The 21,937-nt window shown below is 37.9% G+C and overlaps 1 protein-coding gene and 1 non-coding gene across 12 annotated transcripts in view; both read left to right on the top strand.

Moving 5' to 3' along the window:
- MCTP1 (multiple C2 and transmembrane domain containing 1) overlaps positions 1-21,937 on the top strand; it is a 568,532-nt gene that overhangs the window by 57,564 nt on the left and 489,031 nt on the right. The window lies entirely within an intron of this gene.
- On the top strand, positions 4,140-4,244 carry LOC111767107 (U6 spliceosomal RNA). The gene has a single exon (XR_002799000.1). It is a non-coding gene; the product is annotated as a U6 spliceosomal RNA (small nuclear RNA).

The following is a 21,937-nucleotide window of genomic DNA, read 5'->3' as shown; positions in this document are numbered from 1 at the left end:
ATAATAACAATTTTGGAAGTAGATGAGGATTGTGGTTAATAATAGAAATACAGGAATGTTCTACTATAAAGTGTTAAAAATGTGGTGATACATGGGAAAATATAATTAATGTAATTTATAGACTATAATTAACAACAACATTTAGCAAAGCAAAGTTACTATATTAATGCCAAAAGTAATAAAAAGGATATGGAGTTTGGTTTTGTGAGATATGAATATGATAAATGTTTTTTTCACTTCATTTTTTTCATGAATAAGGAGACCTTGACTATATCATTTAACTAATATGCATTCATCTGTGTATCTTTCTGAACATAGAGGAACAATTTAGTAGTTAGAATTAGATGAAATAAAAGTGCCTAGACAGAACTTTTTAGAAATAATACTTACATAGTTTGTTGAGCTTTTTCTGTTGTTTTATTTTTTTTGAATTTGAAATAGTTATTTAAAACTTTATTTTTTTAAATATTTATTTTATTTCTCCCCTCTCCCTCCCCCCCCCCCCCCCCCCGTTGTCTGCTCTCTGTGTCCATTTGCTGTGTGTTCTTCTGCGTCTGCTTGCATTATCTGGTGGCACTGGGAAACTGCATCTCTTTTTAGTTGTGTCATCTTGCTGCATCAGCTCTCTGTGTGTGTGGTGCCACTCCTGGGTGGGCTGCCCTTTTTTCATGCAGAGTGGCTCTCCTTTGGGGTTCACTCCTTGTGTGTGAGGCTCCCCTACATGGGGGCGCCCCTGTGTGGCACAATCCTCCTTGTGCATGGCAGCACTGCCCGTGGGCCAGCTCACCACACAGGTCAGGAGGCCCTGGGTTTGAACCCTGGACCTCCCATGTGGTAGGCAGACACTCTTATCAGTTGAGCCACGTCCGCTTCCCTATTTAAAACTTCAATAAGTTAATTCAATAAATTAATATTTCTTTACTTCAAATTCACCTCAAAATCAGTAGTTTATAATGGGACTGCTATTTAAAGGCAAAGTGTTGGACTTTAGTTGAATTTGGATTTTTTAAAAGTTTTTACATAAAATTAAATATGTCCCAATTTACAAGTTAAAGACCAGACCAAACCAAACAACAACAACCAAAAAATCCAAAGCTATAAAACTTAACGAAATCCTTTCATAGAAAATAAAGGCACTCTCAGTAATTGTCAAATTGATAAAAAGAAGCATTTTTGAGGGAGAATTAAATTGTAGGAGGGAAAATAGGTAAGAGGGAGAATAATCACAGAAAGCATTTACTGTGGAAACTGAAATACACACCCCTAGCCAAAATACACTCCAAGAAAGAAGAGTCACACAGAGATTCTCCATGTTATTTTAGCTAATTTGGAAGGGCCAGCTAGTATTCTTTGGCATTGTTTTGGTGAACTGAAATGTTTGTTCAAGGTAGGGATGCAAACTCAAAGGGATAGGGGAGGTTCTTTTTCAAAACAAGTTACTCAAAAAAATAAAAGTAAAAAAGGTATGGTGATACATATGCCTCAGGTCCAGATTATGGCCAGGTAAGAGAGATGGGGAAAAGAAAGAAAGAGAATGGGGGCTAGAGGATGGGGGGACTGATTAGGGAGGAGAGAATGAGGAAGGACATAGTGATAGTTACAAAGAATTTTAAAAAAGCAAACATGCCAAACAAGATAATACAGGAGAGAGAGGGAACCCTGGGGAAGGAGGGGGTGGTAGCAGAAAGCACTGCGGAATCCCAGTGGAATCTTCAGCGGAAGGGTGAGAAGTGAAGTGTTCTTTCTCACTTGAGTTTTGAGCATTTACCATTCTTTGAATTGCTGTGCACTAATTAGTAGCATAGAGCAATGTGTAATATGCTCACTCTTTAATTTTTTTCTTTTTTTTAACACTTTTTAAAGTTAAGTTAATAGATCACAAAGAACGTTCCATTAAAAAACATAAGAGGTTCCCATATAACCCACTCCCCACTTTAATTTAAACCTTAGTATTTATTCATTTGCTCCTAGGGTGTTGAAGGTTTTATATATCTGTTAGCAGCTTATCTTCTTTGGTGCTAGTACTTTAAAGTTTCTTTTACCTTCCCATCTCCTGTGACAGAAGCCACATCACCACCTTCTCTGTGCTTGAAAGATGCCTTACATCTTTTATGAACAAAAGATGAATCCTTCAAGAAGCATTCCCTTTATTCCAGAAACACCAGTAAGAGCCAGAGTAGTTTCAAAACTTAGGCCAGATGGGGTTTTGAGAAGAGATAACATGGAGAAAAGCACAAATCCTCTGCAAGCTATTCAAATGATAATGGATACACTTGGCATTTCTTATTAGCACATGTTAACATTTTTAGTATGTAGAGTAGAAAGATATAGTAAATCTAATAGTTAATATGTAAAAAAAATAGTTTTTGTGTAAATTTGTTTAAGAATTTTTGTTAGGAAGGCAATTAACTGAATTACATTAACATTTTAATACTCATACTTCTGACACCTGTATCAGGTAATGAATGCCATGTCTTCATAAGGATCTTTTTAAATAGTAGCAAATCAATCTGTCAGGTTTATTAATAATAGGCTGTGTCCACAGTGAATGCAGAGCAGAAATATTACCATGTATCAGCTGCATTATTCCACTGGTCTGAGATGGCTGTAAGCTCTTTTTGCCCACCCCTCTGAGAATAGGGAAAATTTTCTTGTAAGCTGGAAGAACTTAGGAGTTGTTTTAATTTTCTGGTTTAGTCTGTTACCAGCAAAGTCCCGCTAAGCTGTTTTTCACTACCATCCGGAATGTATTCTGATGCATGTTTTTTGTTTTTACATGGCAGAGAGGGAGCTGGGAGAAGTAATTTCATATCTTTTCAATTTAGTTAAAATTAAAGATTGGTATTTTTCTCTTCCGATGTTTGAATGGAGGAAATGCTCAGGAATAGGTCACCCAAATGGGAATGTTATGTCACCAGTTCACATACCAGGCAGGGGTTATTGGGTGACACCACGCGATCTCATCCAACTCTGAAGTTCTGTTCATAGAAGTTGGCCATTTGGGCAAGTCCTTTCTGTATTTATGATTAGGATAAAGCAGTGGTTCTCAAATCTATCAGAAAATGCCCTCTTTTTATAAAAATCATTTGTAATGACTCCCTTAATATGAAGGAAAATTTATAAATAATTTTAAAAAATTAATATCATATCCTAATTCTATTATAAAGGAGAGATAAGAGAGAAAATTTACAATAAAAATGCTACCTATTTTAGCTTCTAAATGCTCAGGCACAACTACTCCAAGCTATCTCTAAATACACCTGGGGGAGTACTACCCTCTGCTGCCCTGAAAAACAAGGGGTCCATGAGCTTGAATTTAAATTTAAAAAAAATTCTTGTGGGGACATGTTGGTGCAGGTGTGATATATTTATTAAATAATACACAGTATAGTATGAACTTAGTAAGGGGTCCATGGTTTTCACCTGACTGGCCAAGGGGTCCATGGGACAAAAAATGTTAAGAACCTCTGTAATAAAGTAACCTGACTGTGCCTTCCTGGTTTGCCTTGGATATTTTTCTGTTTTTTTTTTTTTTGTCATTTTTATCATTTTGTTTTCTTGGAATTCCTAAGTGAATATAGGAATAGGAATGGCTGAATTTGTCATCCATTCTTTCAGCAAGATTTCAGGCATGCGATTTCGCACTTACAGGTGACTTATCTGTAATATGCGTACTTAGTACACCATTTAGATGTAGGTCACAGACTTCTGAATCATGTAATAGTCAGTTTTTCCCAAGGTAATATGAAATGATGCCAGTCTGAACATTTGTAATGAGAATATAGGATGTTTACATGGTGTATCTGGAATCTTTACTTCATAGCATTGTATTCCCAATATATTTTTGAAAAAGCTGTTTTTTAAAAATCTAAGAATAGGATATAAACTTTCTCCAAAGATACATTATATCCAAGGCAATATTATGATATTTAATGAAATGGAATCTTCTGACCGAGAATGTCAAGTATTGCCCATGGGATGTATGAAGTTACAATATTTTATTGGGAAACTAAATTATATATCTATACTTACAACAATAAAGTAAAAATCAAGATTAAGTAACTTCACTCCTTTAATCTAGCAGGGTAAATGAAAGAGCAGTTAAGTACTTTAAAAATAAAGATTAAAAGTTAATTGGAGTGCTTGCTTTGGCAGCACATATACAAAAATGGGAACAATACAGAGAATATTAACCTGGCCCCTGCATAAGGATGACACAGATTTTTGAAGTGTTCCATATTTTTTCAAACATTAAAAAAAGTTAAGTGGAAAGTTAGGGTCAGGCAGTAAAAGAAGGAAGTCATAATCATGCACATGAGATTAAATTTAGGATATAACGTTATAATGGTGTCCTATTAAAATAAAATTAAAATTGTAGTCTAAAATATTATTAGTAGTGAGTATGGGGCTTTTGAAATACTCCATTTCCTGTGGCAAACTATTAAATAATAGCTGTATACTATGTTAGCACCAATAGGATATCTTAATTACATTAGAGACTGAGTAGCATGGAGGTTAAAAGGGTGAACTCTAGAGGCAGAGTACCAGGGTTTGAATCCCAGGTCTGTTATGTATGGGCTCTGTGAGCTTGGGCAAGTCACATAACCTCTTTGACCTAAGAAAAGAGGTAATAATAATAATAATAATCCCCACCTCTCCTGAAGTTGTGGTGGAGATTAAATGAGTAAATTCGCACAAAGCTCTACCAGCCATTCCTGGCACAGAATTAACGCAAGGCACGGGGTCAGTTACGGCGCTCTCACGTGGAAGTGCACAGCGAGCCTCTAGGTCGTGATCCCTGTGCCTCTGACTGAGTGGACACAGCCACCTGTTTTGACCCAGATGTGTCCTAGAATGGACTCTATCCTAGAATGGAGTGGGCTTCCTAGACTGCTGTGAAAGTGATTTATTAGGAAGTTTGTTCAAGAAAACTGGCAAGGGAGTGTGAAGGCAGGACCAGAAGGGAAGCAAGCCCAGCAAGTGTGATCTCAAGCAGAGCCCATGAAGGTAACTGGCTCAACGTTGTGGGGTCCCCGAGGCAGCATCAGTCACACCTAGAGGTGTCCAGTGCAGGGACAAAGGAGCTGGAATGATTATATTCTACCCTCGCCGCCTTGAGCTGTCAGCTCCTGGACGGATGTGATTCCCAAGCACTTACATGTGCTAGTAGGCACGAGTAGGAAGACTTTTTGTTTGGGGTTGTTCTAGGTACGTTAGGTTTCCATATCTATCATGAGCGAGGTGTAAGCTTTCATTTTGCTCCTTCAGTTTTGGTCATTTCGCTCCTTCAGTTTTGGTCATTTCTTTTTTTTTTTTAAGATTTCTTTTTTATTTCTTTCCCCTTCTATCCCCCACTCCAGTTGTCTGCTCTCCGTGTTCATTCGCTGTGTGTTCTTCTGTGACCGCTTCTATCCTTATCAGTGGCCCTGGGAATCTGTGTGTCTTTTTGTTGCGTCATCTTGTTGTGTCAGCTTTCCGTGTGTGTGGTGTCATTCTTGGGCAGGCTGCACTTTCTTTCATGCTGGGCGGCTCTCCTTACAGGGCTCACGCCTTGTGCATGGGGCTCCCCTACGCAGGGGACATTCCTGTGTGGCAGGGCACTCCTTGCACGCATCAGCACTGCACATGGGCCAGCTCCACACGGGTCAAGGAGGCCTGGGGTTTGAACCTCGGACCTCCCATGTGGTAGGCGGACGCCCTATCCATTGGGCCAAGTCCACTTCCCTTTGATCACTTCTTAAATGCATACATGGCTTGCTTTCAAAATGGATTCTGAAAGAAAATATTGTGCACATGATACAGTTCCATAATTTAATTTAGTATGCAACCACACCATGTTATTGTGTGTTTAATTTGGCTACTTAGTTTCTCCCTGAATGTGTTAGGAATGTTCACCTTGGAGCAGAGAACAATGCCAAGAACCTTCCTGCATAAGTGTAGGCTGGAATGAAACTCATATCATTTGTGTCATATGACATACCTGATGATGTGTGCTAGACTCCTTAAGATTATATTTTTTGGGAAGCGGATGCAACTCAACTGATAGAGTTGAACCCTGGGAGGTCCAGGGTTCAAACCCAGGGCCTTGGCCCATGTGGTGAGCTGGCCCAGGTGTGGCGCTACCGCGCACCAGGAGTGCTGTGCCACGCAGGGGTGTCCCCTGTGTAAGGGAGCCCCATGTGCAAGGAGTGCACCTCGCATTGAGTCACCCAGCTTGAGAAAAGCAGCGCAGCCTGCCCCGGAGTGGCGCTGCACACACGGAGAGCTGACGGAGCAAGATTGAAAGAGACACAGATTCCTGGTGCTGCCAAGAATACAAGTGGACGCAGAAGAAAACACAACGGGGGTGAGGGGAGGTGGGAGGGGGAGAGGAGAAGGGGAGAGAAATAAATAAAATAAATCTTAAAAAAAAAAGATGATAATTCTTTTAGTCCTCATAGTATACATATGAGTTAAACTTCATCCCAATTTTCAGGCTAGGGAAATGGAAGTTCAGAGAGGTTAAGTTAAAAGCCCAAAGCTGCACAGAGCTGGAATTAAAACTGAAGTCAAAGCCTATATTGTTTGCTACTTCCTATTGTATAGGAGACTAGGAAAATCCTTTATATCCTGAATTTAGGTTGGCATCTGGAGATAGAATCTTCTGTCTTTGAACCACTATTGCTTTTTTGTGTTACTGAATCGTGAGAGTAGTAAGAGCATGCATGTGGGGCTGGGGTTGGGGAAAGAAGATGTTGAGGAAATGGGGAGGTGTGTAAGAGAGAGAGGAAAGGTAAAGAGAATTAGCCTAATTGACAATTGCTGATAAATTTTATTCCTCTGACCAGTGTAGAGTAGTACAATGATAAGTTGTAGAGCATTGTCTGGAAGTTGTGTTCCTTTTTTGTTAATTGCAGTTATAAACACAATATATAAAGCAGCAAACTCTTTTGGAAATGAAAAACAGTACCTCTGGGTAAAGGATTAAGCCAAGTGCCTTGCTCTCCTTCTCCTTTCTCAGAAGCTGAGTAAGGCTCGTGTCCTCATCTAGGCCAGTCTGCAAATACACAGGTTTTATTTATTCAGGGGCATCAGCTCCTTTGACTGGTTTCATGACCAGTTTAAATGCAGAGAAATTCAACTGGGGACTGATTCTTTAGGATGCTTCAGGACATGATGCTCTGTTTGCTAATAGTAAATCCAGTAGAATCTAAATATCCCCATAAATGTTGATAAGGCAAGAATGATCTTGGAAGTTCTTTTGGTTTTATCAAACCAGTAGAGAAATACATTGAAAAGACTAATTCCCCTCTCAGAGGGGCGTGAGGAGCTGCTGGGGCCTTGATGCTTCAGCCCTGAAGAGTTACGCTATTATTTTGGGACCCACTGTGATTGGCAGAATAAAATTCCATAATTTCCCCTTTGGGCAGTTGCTGCCTACTCTCCCAGAGCTGCGGCATTTCCCATGTGGCTGTGGATCAGAGTTTCCCCTGTTTATCTTGTACTTCCAAAGACTGCATGGGTTTCCTGCTATTTAGGTAGATTTCTTCGAAATGTACTTCAAATAGCCTCATGGTTTATGATGACTACAGCCTAGATAAAAATATTTCTATTTAAGCTAATTATAAATGCTTGGTATGATTTTTAGAAGCGCACAGACGCAATTTTTAGGCAAAGTACAGCTCATGGTGTAGGGACTTTAATTAAAGGCCACTTTCAGGTTTAGGCTCAAGTTAACGTCAAAGAGGAAACTGCAATTGTCTGCTGTTACACCCTAGGAAAGTCCCTTCTGAGTATTACAGTGTTTGATATTCCTTCTATTTAAGTCCTTCAGTGAGTTAATTTTGCACAATTCAGGCTTGCTATTATTGAAAAAATGTTTCCAGTTTCTAGAAATAAGAAAAAAAAAAAAGGCCCGTGGGATTATCATTAATAATGAAATAATAATGTATACAATTATTAGTGTCCTCTGATCAACAATTGTGACCAATAAAGGGGCACTTATTAAGCAAAACATATCTGGCTGGTTCCTCCTTAAAGAAGAGGGAAATTAATAATTGTTCATATAAGTGCTGTGCTATGTAAAAACGCAATGCATGTATTAATTACATACTTCTAAAATGTGAAAAGCTATATGTAAAACTGTTTAATGTGACTAAAATATTTAAGATATTCCTTACTAAGGAGATTATTTTAACTGGCCCTAAAATTCTACCATTAAAAAAGTGAAGAGCTTAGTTGAAGAAGGGCAAGTGTTAACGTTTTCCTTTTCCAACTTCATAAAACGTTTTCATTTCCCCTTGCACTTTGTAATAGCCTAAGTAAAGAAATCCCTGTGGTACGAGAAACTAAAAACATGAAGCAAAAATTTTTTAAGTTGAGTAAGAAGTAGGGGATTGTATTCAGATATCTAGCTCAAAGAAACAGTTGAATAAAGACTTGAGGATCAATGCTTACTTGATTAACCAATGACTAATGCTAAAAGCATCTTAGAAGCAGATGATACATGTCTATATGATTCTTAATTATAGTGAAACTGCTAGTTGTCCCTCAGAATCCGTTCTCTTGTTCTCAATAGAATGTTTAGTTTTTACCTGGGTACATTGATGCCTAGTATAAAGACTTTAATTCCCAATCTGCTTGCTTCTAGGTGTGGCCATGTGACCAGGTCCTGGCCGATGGCCTGCAGTGTGGACATGGCACTTATAATGCAGCAGCCATCTTGGATTGGGACATGGATGCTGCATGCTGGGGTTGGCCGAGCAACAGGGTAGACAGAGCCGGGTACCTGACGTCATGGAATCTAGACCAAATCTGGACTGATGACTGCTATTCTTGATTATTGTCATAATTATGTAATGGATTAGAATAACCTCTTGTGGCTAATCAACTTATTTTCAGGTTTTCAGATACTTGGAGGTGAAGCTATTCCTGACAAATACATCAAAATATTTTCCTTTTTGACCATTTTTGAAAGGATTTTGTGTGTAGCTTCCTACAGATAATAATGTTTTATGGATCATTCTCAGATCAACAACAGCACTGAAGCCCTGTTTTACAATAAGATTCCTGTGTCAGACCTCAGCATGCAGAGAACTCACTTGGGCGGATGAGGTAAATGAGCCTGGCTCCTGAAAGGAGAGCACCTATCCCAAGGTTCGTGAAGACCTTATTTCAAGAACTTACATTGTCTGTCACCTGAAGAAATAAAACAACCAGCAGGTATATTGGGGGCCAAGTGCTAAGACAGTTCCAAGAAATGTTTTGATATGAAAAAAGGGCCTGCGTTTTCCCAAAGGAGCAGGCAGGATTGAGTTCCGAGGCCCGAGCGTGGTGGCGCTGACAGTGTCTTCTTTCTCCTGTTGCCACAGTCACGGACGGCGTGCCTAACCACGTGTCTCATGTGAACCCTGTCAGTCATCGTGGGAGGTAGAGGACAAACCCAAAGCCACCTGCAACCCCAAGCACAGACCTCCTAAAATAAGACAATTTCTGTTTTGGTCCATATGCAAAATCTGCCCAGACAGATGGCTCTGCCCAAGTGGGAAACAAATTTAGGCTTATCAAATGTGTAGGATGAAGTAGGTTTACTTGGAACAAGCTTTCTAAATGGAACTTTGCACTTTTAAAAGTTATCAGCATACAAACCTGAACTTCTCACTGGCACTTTCTAATGAGATCTGGTGCTCTGTTTCCCTTCTACTTTTTACCAGGCTCCCTTCAAAGCACTTGACTCAATAATCGATTTTGGAGAATTGTAAATGGTTCTGGCTAGCATGTATTTGAATATGGTTTTAACATCTATGTTGGACAGGATATTTTGAGCACCATAGGAAAAATGTCATTTTCATTTCCTGGTAAAGTTAAAAATGTTTTTCCCTTATTTTTAAGCATGTTGGGCCTGTTTTTTTTCAGAATTTTTCTTGCTTTTACTGATGTTTGCAACACTTCTTGGTTTAGTGCCATCTGTGAATCCATCAGCTGGCTATTTGCTGCCTCTTCTAGATCATTAAGGGAGAGGTTATGATAATAATACATTCTACTTTCCCAGGAAGCTCAAATTATATTTACAGGAGGTATTTTATTAAATAATGGCACCCATTTGAAGTAAGGAATTTTTCAGTTAGAGAACATTTCATTGTTAATATGACATTTTCAATAGAAGAAAATATTTCTGTGATTTGTGGTTTAAACATATCTGTTATTAGGTGGTCCTGATGCTCTAAGCCATTAATGAAGTTGCAACAGTAACCTCTGGTGGTAGTATATATTTTTTTCTTTTAAAGAACAAGAATTAGACTTCTTTTTAAAAATTTTTAAAAATTCCCCCACCCTGCTGCTTTTGCTGTCTGTGTCCATTCACTATGTGATCTTCTGTATCTATTTCTCTTTTTGTCTTCTCTTCTCGTCTTTCTCCTCTTGGATTCACCAAGATTCAATCCTGGGGACATCTAATGTGGAGAGAGGTTCCCTATCAATTGCGCCACCTCATTTCCTGGTCTCTGCTGTGCTTCGCCTTGATTCTCTCCTACCTCTCTCTTTTGTTGCATCACCATCTTGCTGTGTGACTCACTTGCCACAGGCACTGGCTCACTGAGTGAGCACTGGCTCGCTGCACAGGCACACTTTCTTTTCTTCTTTTTCACCAGGAGGTCCCAAAGATAGAACCTGGGTACTCCCATATAGTAGGTGGAGTCCCTATCACTTGAGCCACAACTGGTGGTTTGTAATGATGTGAGGGAAGAGAGTGATCAGATTAAATTGATAGAAGAGTTCTTTTGGAGTTCCTTCTTGGCCCCAATACTGAAGTCTTAATTATTGTGAAGTGGCTAAAATCTAATGAAGTTAGAGGAAGAAAGGAAAACAGGAGAATCAGGTAAAATGAATGATTAAGAATGATAAAACATTCACCGTAGTATTTCTCTCTTCTTTTAAAATATGATTCCATCAGTCTTTCTACACACTTATTCTAGAAGCCTGTAGACCAAGAGATTCTTTGTAACAATGGGGGAAATGAGAATCCATTTTGATTACTGAACATGTAGATTTTACTTTATTATTTTATTCTGTTCTATTTTAGTGAGTCATGTTGTACTGCAACAATCAGGTTGTTCTTGGTAAAACACAGAAAAAATTCATCTTTTCTATAGCTAATCAGCATTTTTACTGACTCTCCAAAGTAGCGGTCATTGCATTGACAGATGCATGAGGAACCACAGCTCCATGTTAGGTTTTTTTGTTAATCCTTAGTTTTGAATGTCAGAAATTAAATGTCATCTGTTAGTAACTCATAATACTTTTGCAACTTAATTTAAAAAAATGATTATACTCTTGGGCTCTGTGACAGTTTGAAGCTGGGTAGATCCCAGAAGCTCTTGTCCTCAGAGCTTATCCATTCCCGTGCATGTAAACCCATGGCAAACCCATAGATTCAGTTAAGGGACCTTCCCTTTGATTAGATCACTGTAGTAGGGCAAGACCCAGGGTGGGCCTTAATCCTCTTACTAGAGTCCTTTATAAACGAAGGAATAAAGAGACGCAGACATGGAAATGAAGAGACACAGACACAGAATAAAGGTTGCAGAGACAGAGAGGAATCCACTAAGCAGAGCGAATGCCATGAGAGCAAGAAGCTGAAAGCAATGGAGCCCAGAGAAGAAGGCAGGGACTGGCAGAGCTGCCGTTGTGCCCTGCCGCATGGTGGGAGTCCAGGATCACCGGCCCCCGAGCTCGGGGAGAGAGCTTCACCTGATGTGGTGATCTGGACATTTTCAGAGCCTCAGAACCAGAAACTTTTAAGCTAATACATTCCCATTGTAAAAGCCACCCCATTTCTGGTATATTGTTCCCAGAGCTTTTAGCAAACTGAAACAGGCTTTATTTTTACCCCAGGAGCTGTTAGTTTACAATGCATTTAGACAATAGTCTAATCAGTGTAGATCCTGTATGTTCCTGCTGACTTTAGTCTGAGAGCTAAAGGTTGCTTATTATGGAATTAAAATTATAATCATCCTAAAGATTTTGTGATGTTTATCAGGATTTCTCACTGATGTTTGGCTTCTACATTTATGTATTGCCTCACTTCCTAGACCCATTTATTAATTAGCCTAGCATTCATTTATAAATTGCCTTAATGGTGGAGAGTTAAATGAATACACATAAGTCAGGTATAGGCATCATCTCATTCAGAGAGAAGATGAAGATTGTGGCAGATTTTGGAAAATGGAGTTTTTGTATTTGTACTTCAGTTGCTCATCAGGAAATGAAGAACATGTTTGGATTAGCTTGATCCACTGTTGCCTGTATTTACAGGAGGGGGTTTTGGCTCTGGATCTAAGGCTAACACAGGGCTCTTCGAGGCAGACTCTGTGGGTCCATCAAGGCTGACAGCTGCATTAGGCCTTCCTTGTTACAAGCAACAAGACCGAAAGCTCATGTGGGGCCCCTGACAAGTAGAACAGAGCTACCCAAATTTCATCTGATCTTTGTCAAATATACACATGACCTTTATATTTACACAACGTTTTCCCCTTAAATCAGCTCAATTTTGTTAATAGAATGAATTACTTAAAAGGAAATTATGTATTCCTGGCACAAATTAGAAAATTCACAGTCTTTTCCTAAAATAGATAGTAACTCTAAAAATAAATAGGATGAAAACAAAACAAAGTATAAAGTTCTAGCTGTGTTACCTGGAGGCTCGGGGCTAAAGAACTCCTTTTTATTTTTATTTTTTATTTTTTGTCTTTATTTTTTTAATGTTACATTAAAAAAAATGAGGTCCCCGTATACCTCCCACCCCCCTCACCCCACTTCTCCCCCATAACAACAACCTCCTCCATCATCATGAGACATTCATTGCACTTGGCAAATACATCTCTGAGCACCGCTGCACCTCATGGTCAATGGTCCACACCAGAGCCCACACTCTCCCACAGTCCACCCAGTGGGCCATGAGAGGACATACAATGTCCGGTAACTATCCCCACAGCACCACCCAGGACAACTCCAACCCTTGAAAATGCCCCCACATCACATCTCTTCCTCTCACTCCCTACCCCCAGCAGCCACCATGGCCACTTTCTCCACACCAATGCCACATTTTCTTCGATTACTAATCACAATAATTCATGAATAGAACATCAGTAAGTCCACTCTAATCCTTACTCTATTCCACCATCCTGTGGACCTTAGAATGGTTGTGTCCACTCCATATCTATATCAAGAGGGGGCTTAGATTCCACATGGATGCTGGATGCAATTCTCCTGCAAGAACTCCTTTTTAAATGGATATTTTGAGAAACGTTGAAGACCCACTAACACCAAATTGAGATTTTTCTCTTTGATATTAGGAAAACCTTTCTCTCTACTTAAGGTTTTTAAATATATCATTACCATCAAAACGATGCCCCTGCCCACTTGTGGAGACATCCCATACCTGGGGAATACTGGATGAAGGAAACAAAGAAAAAGTCTCAAATAGCCCAGTTCACTCACTCATTCATTCATTCATCCATTCAACTTATGTGTTAAAACCTGTGTATTCAGTATTGAGCAAAACACATAAAATACCTCCCCCTGTGGACTTAGAGTTGAGCACAGATCTTACCTTTCCACCTGTTCTGTCATACACCCAATTCTGCTCCCTCTAGCTTTTTCTTGTCGCAGCTCTTCCCTCTTTGCTATTATAGTCCAGTGTAACTTACTCTGGGGGCTAGAAATTCCTTGGGGCTCTTGTTCTCTTTGAGCATCAGCCTGGTGCTTAGCCTTGAAATATGCCTTGAATCTCTGCTCCTTCCCTCCAGACAGATCTTCTCCAGGCTTCTGGAAAATTTGAATAATTTATCAAGTTTCCTATGCAGTTCCCCAAATCCCTGCATGTTCAGAAGGGCAGGAAAGCCAGTAGGCACACAGACCTGGTTATTCTTTGCTACTGTTTCATAGCAAGTTAGATGGTACTAATCCCCAGATGTGTTCTGAAGCTTTCAAGGACACAATGAGGCCACATCAATTATCTAAACATTAACTGGTTAGCCATTTCACTGATAGCAGTCAACACAAAAGAATATTTGCTAATGCTATTTGATATACTAATAAGTGCTTTTCTAGGTTTCCATGTAAATATCTTGTCTCCAGTGTTATTACCAAGACTCAACACTTCTTCAGATTTAATAACTGATAACTCCCAATTAATTCCCCATTGTCTTCATAGAAATTAATCACAGCATAAATTATCTGATGTCATGGGAATTTAATAACAGAGATTTTGGCCTCATATTTCATTAGTCTGTAGGAGAGCAACTGTGACCAAGACTAGCTGTGCTAGTAACACCCCCCCCCCCCAATATCTTTACTGGGACAAATATTAATAAAAAGAGTTATCTGTAGTTAGCATGTGGAATCCCCAAATTCCATTTGTTGTTCTGCCTGAACTTCAGTGAAATTATATAAAGTACTTTGATAAGAGGGTGTACCTGTTCCATTATCCTTCTAAATTTAGATATGATAAATTTTGACATCCGCTAGCGGAAGAAAAAATCTTGAAAACTCTGATGAAAGCAAACCCATGAACAAATTTAAAAAGTAATGTCAATGTTAGATTCCAGGAAAGAAAATCTATTTACAGTATATACTTGAAATAATAAAAACAATACTAGGAAATATGAATGTGCTAGAACGAATGAGTAATGTGTTTTAAAGTTTGTAAATAGCACCTGTGATCATACATTTGTGGTTTTACTTGAAAGTAAAACTGTGTTGTTGCTTTAAAAAAATCTTAATTGCATATATCTTCAGTGGTGAATTCCACTAGGACCATATATAAATTTATGCATCTGCTAGAGTCATGTGCTCCTTGGATAGTCTGTAAAAATGCTAGCTGAAAAGACTGAATTATTTTCCTTCTACTAGTCCTTTTCTCTCAGTGATCACTTTATGGGAGATCTTACTGGCTGCGCTTTCATACTTTACTAATGATAATAATTTGAAGATTAAATCTTTGAAAATCTTGGCATGCAAGTCAGGAGGCGACAGTTGCATAGCTTAGATTGAAAAGACAATAAATATATGTTTGCTGCCAGATTATCCATCAACTTAATGCAATTCTGCAATTTCTTGCTCTGGGATGAGTAAATGTTCCTAATAAGAATTTTAAATTCTACAATCTTGCTTTCCAGTGTGCATGATCTTATGTCTGCTGTACACTGCTGCTTTTGAGAGTGTCATGATTATGGAAGGAACTTTGACACCAGCTGCAATTTCCTTTGAGTTCCACAAGAGAAACTAATTAAGACATTACTCTGGGACCATCCCAGTACATACCTGGCAGACTTTGGAGCCTCGCACTCCTCTGAGCTATAGAAATGCCAGTGGAATACAATATCAGATAAATAATGCCAAGAGAATATTTTTATTACAGATAGCTGTAGAAAAAGGACAATTTACAGGATAGAACATGTGGTGGTTTGAAGCTATATGTACCCTAGACAAGCATGCTCTTAAATCTAATCCGTTCCTGTGGATGTAAACCCATTGTAAGTAGGACCTTTTCATGAGGTTACTTCAGTTAAAAAGTTATGGCCCACCTCAATCACAATGTGTCTTAATCCTGTTACTCGAGTCTTTTATAAACAGAATGGAGAGAGAGAGAGAGAGAAGGTGAAATCAGTGAAACCCAAAAGAGAAGGTAGAGACCAGCAGTCCCAACCATGCACCTTGCCATGTGACAGAGAAGCCAAAGATTACTGGCAGCTGGTCTTCAGGAAGAAAGCATCGCCTTGATATGGCATGATTTGGACATTTTCTTGACTTCAAAGTGTAGGTTAATAAATTCCCATTGTTTAAGTCAAACCATTTCATGGTGTCCGCTTTGAGCAGCCTAGTAATCAGAAACAAGTAGTCTCTCAATAATTTTTTAGAAAGTCAAGGAATAACTTTCCCAGCTCTAGTTTCTTGGAGTAAAGCCTGGGCTTCCTATGGGCATAACATAACAATTTCTGGCACCATAGCAGTATCTCCAGTTATGCCAGCCACACTTACAGAGTTATCTATGAATAGGAAGGACACAAACAAGGGCATTGACATCAAAGTCACAAGTAATTTGAAATAACATTTAGTATGTATTTATTTTTCTCATTGGAAAAGGTAAACCTATTCATCATAGAAACTTCAGAAAATTCCATAGGCTCTCTTAGACTACCATGAAAAAATGTTTATAATAAAGGCCAAAGATCAAAGAGTTAATTTAATTGTAATGCCTTTTAGTTAAAAACAAAGAAAGTAAACTCTTGATTTATCAAATCAAGACAGATATTAATTTCTGTTCATAGACATCAAGCAAAAATTGCATTGTTTAAAAAATATTATCCTTTCAGGTAGTATAAAGATTTTTGTTTATGTTTTTAAAATTTTTTGGTATCTAAAAATGTACACAGGCTAATGTTAATCAAGGTATCAGAGTTCTTAGTGTATAAAATCCTCTTTATTTAAAAATGACTATTATGAAAATTCACTACATTATTAAGAAATAAAGTATTAATTCAAGCATGAAGAAATAAAAACTGCAAGCATGTAAGAACTTAAATTGGGGGTGCTGAAGATAGTTGATTGAATGCAGTTGGGGTAATATGCTCTTGAGTCAGACTTAGGAGAGGCTTTGGCTGCAATTAATAGTGTATTTTTTATGACATTTGCCTTAAACATTTTCAAAGAATCCTTCAATTGTCCTTGAAAATTCATTGCTGGTGAGGGATTGGTTGAGGGATAGAGCAACAAATGATTTCCGAGGCAATTTTGTGCTCATTACTAACGAAAGTCTGTTTTATTTCATTGGATTCTTAGCCTGGTTTTCCATTTTTCTTTATAATATCTGAAAATCCTGGAAGGGCAAATAAAACTACTCCTGAGCTATTTTATAAGCCAAAGGAGTGCTAATGCAAAGTACCAGAAATCTATTCGCTTTTATAAAGGGTATTTATTTGGGGTAGAAGATTACAGTTACAAGGACCTAAAGAGTCCAATTCAGGGTTACATCCTCACCAAAGTCTGTTGCCATGTGTTGAAGCTGGATGGCAGGCGACCTCTGCCTGGTCTCTCTTTCCTTCTTCCTTTTAAGGCTCCATGGGCCCAGCTCCTTGTTAATCTCAGCTGTAGGCTGGCATGGGCTAGTCTCTCAGGGCTTCTGGTATCAGTCTGGCATAGGGCTCATCTCTCTCTGGGCCTTCTCAGCTGCTCAGGGCACTGGTCTTTTCAGCTACAAACTATTCAGTGAATGGCTCAGCTCTCCCCTGGGCTTTAACTGTTTGAGTCTTCTTTTTGTTACAAGGCAGGACTAAAATGAACAAATTCTCTCCTCTTCCCTATCTCCTTCTCTGTGTGTCTGTTTCTCTCATGCCCTACTTAAGTGGCCCAATCAAAGTCCTAATCTCGATTTAATCAAGGAAACATAAAACCTTTGAATTTAATTCAGTCAAAGGGTATCACACCCAGAGGAGCAGACCAGTTTACAAACATAATCAATAGCCTTTTGGGGAAGCGGACTTGGCCCAGTGGTTAGGGCGTCCGTCTACCACATGGGAGGTCCGTGGTTCAAGCCCCGGGCCTCCTTGACCCATGTGGAGCTGGCCCACATGCAGTGCTGATGTGCACAAGGAGTGCCGTGCCACACAGGGGTGTCCCCACGTAAGGGAACCCCATGTGCAAGGAGTGCACCCCATAAGGAGAGCCACCCAGCATGAAAGAAAGTTCATCCTGCACAGGAACGGTGCTGCACACACACGGAGAGCTGACACAACAAGATGACACAACAAAAGAAACACAGATTTCCATGCCACTAACAACAACAGAAGCAGACAAAGAAGAACACATAGCAAATAGACACAGAGAGCAGACAACTGGGGCGGTTGGGGGAAGGGGAGAGAAATAAAATATATATATATATCCTTTTGGAATTCATGAATAATATCAGAATGCTACAGCTATAATTTTAAATTCTAAATTAGCAACCCCATTAAGGTAAGATGGCAGAGAAGCAAACTGGAAGCTTAGTTACCCTTTCTTAAATCTCTTATAAAATAACCCCTAAAGTAAAATAAACAAAGAGAACAAACCATTTAAAATAGCTCTACTAATTTAGGAAAAGATCCTCCCTTAGGCCTGCTCTACTTCAACAGGGATGCGAATAAGAAGAGCTGTGATCAGTCGGGAATTGTATTAAGTAACAAACAAAAAATTAGGGGCCACTGGAGAGCTTAAGCTGCATGTAGACCAGGAATAAGGGAGGACACTGTTTTATAAGGAGAAAAAGCCCAAAGAGAAACAGAAATTGGAAGGCATAACCCCAAAGATACCAACTTTGTGATACATTTCTTGTTTTAGGCATTTGGCTTAACTTCAATTTTTTTCCTATGATAATTCATAGTGTCCTTTCTGTAATATTTTTCTTCACTTAAACTAGTTTTTATGGGTTTCTTTTTCTTGGGATAAATTAAACCTAATGAAGACAAATACGTTTGAATAATATATCCTTTTCTGCTGGAGGAATGAGACCTACATTTAAAAAAGGAAGCGTTATTAATGTTACATCTTTTTAAATGCAATATAAAAGCAAGGCAAACATATTTTAGCTGTCTGTCTTGCATGATGAACATCATTATTCATGTTTGAAAATAGAATTGTAGGATTGATTAATGAAGTGTCTTTAAAAATTAAAGTATCTCTGATCTTAGTGCCAATTGTCTTAATCTACTGTTATCTATAGTTATTTACTTACTCTACTATTATTTAAACTACTGTATATTATCAATTAATGATAACAATTTGTTCATTCCTGGAAGCCCTAATAACAGAGGATAGGGAGGATTTAAGTGGATTTTGTCCATTTTTATTTAAGAAACCAGAAGATTCTCTAAGGGTGTTCAATAAAAGGGTTACAAAACCATGGTTATATGGCACCATTCCTGTTCTTGTGAAACTTTGGTTTTGCCACAGTTAGTACAATCACTTCTTTGGTCTGTGTGCTGAGAATTACCCAATGTGCTAAACTTGACCTTAGATGGTTCATCAGAATGGATTCAGGGATGCTGCAATTAAGTGCTGATCACAAGAGGGGATCACTACCACTGCTCAAGTTAAGCAGCTGCCTGAGATGAGGAATTGAGGAGGGGAAACCTTAGCAAGTGTCCATCAAAATGTTACTATGAGGGCCATATGATTTGTATTGGTGAAAATCCTCTCTATAATAGGAATAAAGATGTTTAGAGTACAAGGCCTTGTTCTAAATCCTGGCAAATTTATTTCTGTAAGGTCAGTAGTGTGCCCTACCCTTTCATTTCTGATTTTAATTATTTACTAGCTCTCTCTCTCTCTTTTTTCTTTTTCAGTGTAACTAAAGGTATGTCAATTTTATTGATCTTTTCAAAGAAACAACTTTTGGTTTCATTGATTCTCTCTATTGTTTTTCTATTCTTTAATTCAGTTATCTCTATTCTAATATAGTATTTCCTTCCTTCTGCTTGCTTTGGGTTTAGTTTGCTCTTCTTTTTCTAGATCCTCCAGTTGTGAGGTTAGATCACTGATTTGAAATCTTTCCTAAAAGTTTAGAGCTATAAATTTCCCTCTCAGCACTGCTTTTGCTGCACTCTGTACGTTTTGCTATGTTTCGTTTGCTTCAAGATATTTCCTAATTTCCATTGTGACTTTCTTTGACCTATTGGTTGTTTAAGAGGGTATTGTTTGATTTCTACATATTTGCTAATTTTCCATTTTTTCCTCTGTTAATTTTTTTTAGTTTCATTCCATTGTGATTGGAGAAGATAATTTGTATGCTTTAAACATTTTAAAATTTATTTAGAATTGTTTCTGTGACCTAACCTGTGGTCTATCCTAGAGATTGAACTATGTGTACGAGAGACTTTTATTAGTTGAAGTACTGAATATATGTCTGTTGGTCTAGTTGGTTTCTAGTATCATTCAAGTTTCAAGTCTTCTATTTCCTTATCTATCTTTTATCTAGATGGTCTATCCATTATTGAAAGTGGTGTAATGAAGTCTCCTACTATTAATATAGAAATATCTTTTTCTCCTTTAAATTCTGTCAGTAATTGCTGCATAGGGCTCTGCTGTTAGGTGCATATATATTTATAACTTTATATTTTCTTGTTGGATTGACTCCTTTATTAGTGTATAGAGTTCCTCTTTGTCCCTGCTAACAATTTTTTACTTTAAGTCCATTTTTTTCCTGATATTAGTATGGTTCTCCCAGATTTTTTGTTACTGTTTGCATGGAATATATATATAAGTACACACAGACATTTATTTAAGGCCCTTATTAACAGATGCTTGCAGTTTGTTTACTTTTGTGTGGAATATATTTGCCATCCTTTCACTTTCAACTTCCTTCTGTCTTTGAATTTAAGGTGAGTCTCTTGTAATCAGAATTTAGTTGGCTAATGCTTTTTTATCCATCCTGTCAATCTCTACCTTTTAACAGGAGAGTTTAATCCATTTACATTTAAAGTAACTATTGATAATGCAGGGCTTACTTCTGCATTTTTCTCTTTGGTTTTTGTAAGTTTATACCTTTTTTCCCCCTCACTTCTTTGATTAGTGCTTTTTGTATTTAGTTCATCTTTTGTAGTGAACTCTTTCAAATCCCTTATTTCCTTTTGTGCATATTTTCCCAATATTTTCTTTGTGGTTGCCATGGGATTGAAATATAATACCTTAAATCTATAGTAGTCTCTTTTGATTTGGTACCAACTTAATTTTACTATGTTCCTATACCCTTCCATCCCCACCTTTATATTTTTTTTGTCTTAAATTAGGCATTAATCCATTAAACTAGAGATTTGTCTTTAGTTTATATGCATTTTCATTTTAGTTCCTATGAGAAGTAAAAGTGGAGTTACAAACCAATCATACAATAATACTGGCATTTATATTTACCCATGTCATTACCTTTACCAGAAATCTTTAATTCTTTATTAAGCTTCATTCTGTTGTCCTCTGTTCTTCCTTTTAACCTGAGGAACTCCCTTTAGGCCTGGGCTAGTATTGGTGAATTCCTTAGATTTTCTTGATCTTGGAACACCTTAATCTCTCCCTCATATATGAAAGGTAATTTTGTCATATATAGGTTTCTTGGTTGATAATTTCTTTTTCTTTCAGTACTTTGAATATGCTATCGCAATGCCTTCTTGCCTCCATGGTTTCTGATGAGAAACTGGAAATTAATTTTATTGAGACTCCCTTGTACATGATATGTGGCTTCTCTCTTGCAGCTTCAGGATTCTCTTTGTCTCTGGCATTTGACAGTGATTATAATGTGTCTCAGTGTAAACCTATTTGGATTTATTTTGTTTGGAGTTTGCTGAGCTTTTTTGATATGATATTCACATCTTTTATTAGATTTGGGAAGCTTTCAGCGTTTTTTTTTTTTAGCAAATCAATTTTATTGATGCATATTTATAAAGCATAAATCCATCCAATCAATGATATTCAGTGTAATTACATATTTGTGCATTCGTCACTTCAGTCATTCTTAGGGCACTTTCAGAATTCCAAAAATAATAATAAGCAAAAACAAAAAAAATCATAACTTCTCAATCTCTCTTTGATTCCCCTGCCATAATAGCTGATATTCTTTTTCCTTCTCTCTAGTATATTTGTATTTATATTTTGTATAAACAGTCTTATATATGCAATATCACCCATATTGCATTTTACATGAGGTTTTGCTATCCTTTACAGATATTACAGATGGCAGATGTTACAGTTCTTAGCTTTTCTTCCAGTAATATACATGACTTTAGACTTTAACTTTCAACCACTGTCATACCTATGTAATAGGTCTGCTAGTTACAGACATCATAATGTACTTTCACCATTTCTATTCATTTTCAAAGATTTACAATTTTTGCCATTTCTGCACAGATTAACCCTCAGCTTCCCATTCTCTACC

Source organism: Dasypus novemcinctus, chromosome 2, assembly GCF_030445035.2.
Source record: "Dasypus novemcinctus isolate mDasNov1 chromosome 2, mDasNov1.1.hap2, whole genome shotgun sequence".
Taxonomy (NCBI): domain Eukaryota; kingdom Metazoa; phylum Chordata; class Mammalia; order Cingulata; family Dasypodidae; genus Dasypus; species Dasypus novemcinctus.
This window is presented reverse-complemented; position numbering and strand designations above follow the sequence as displayed.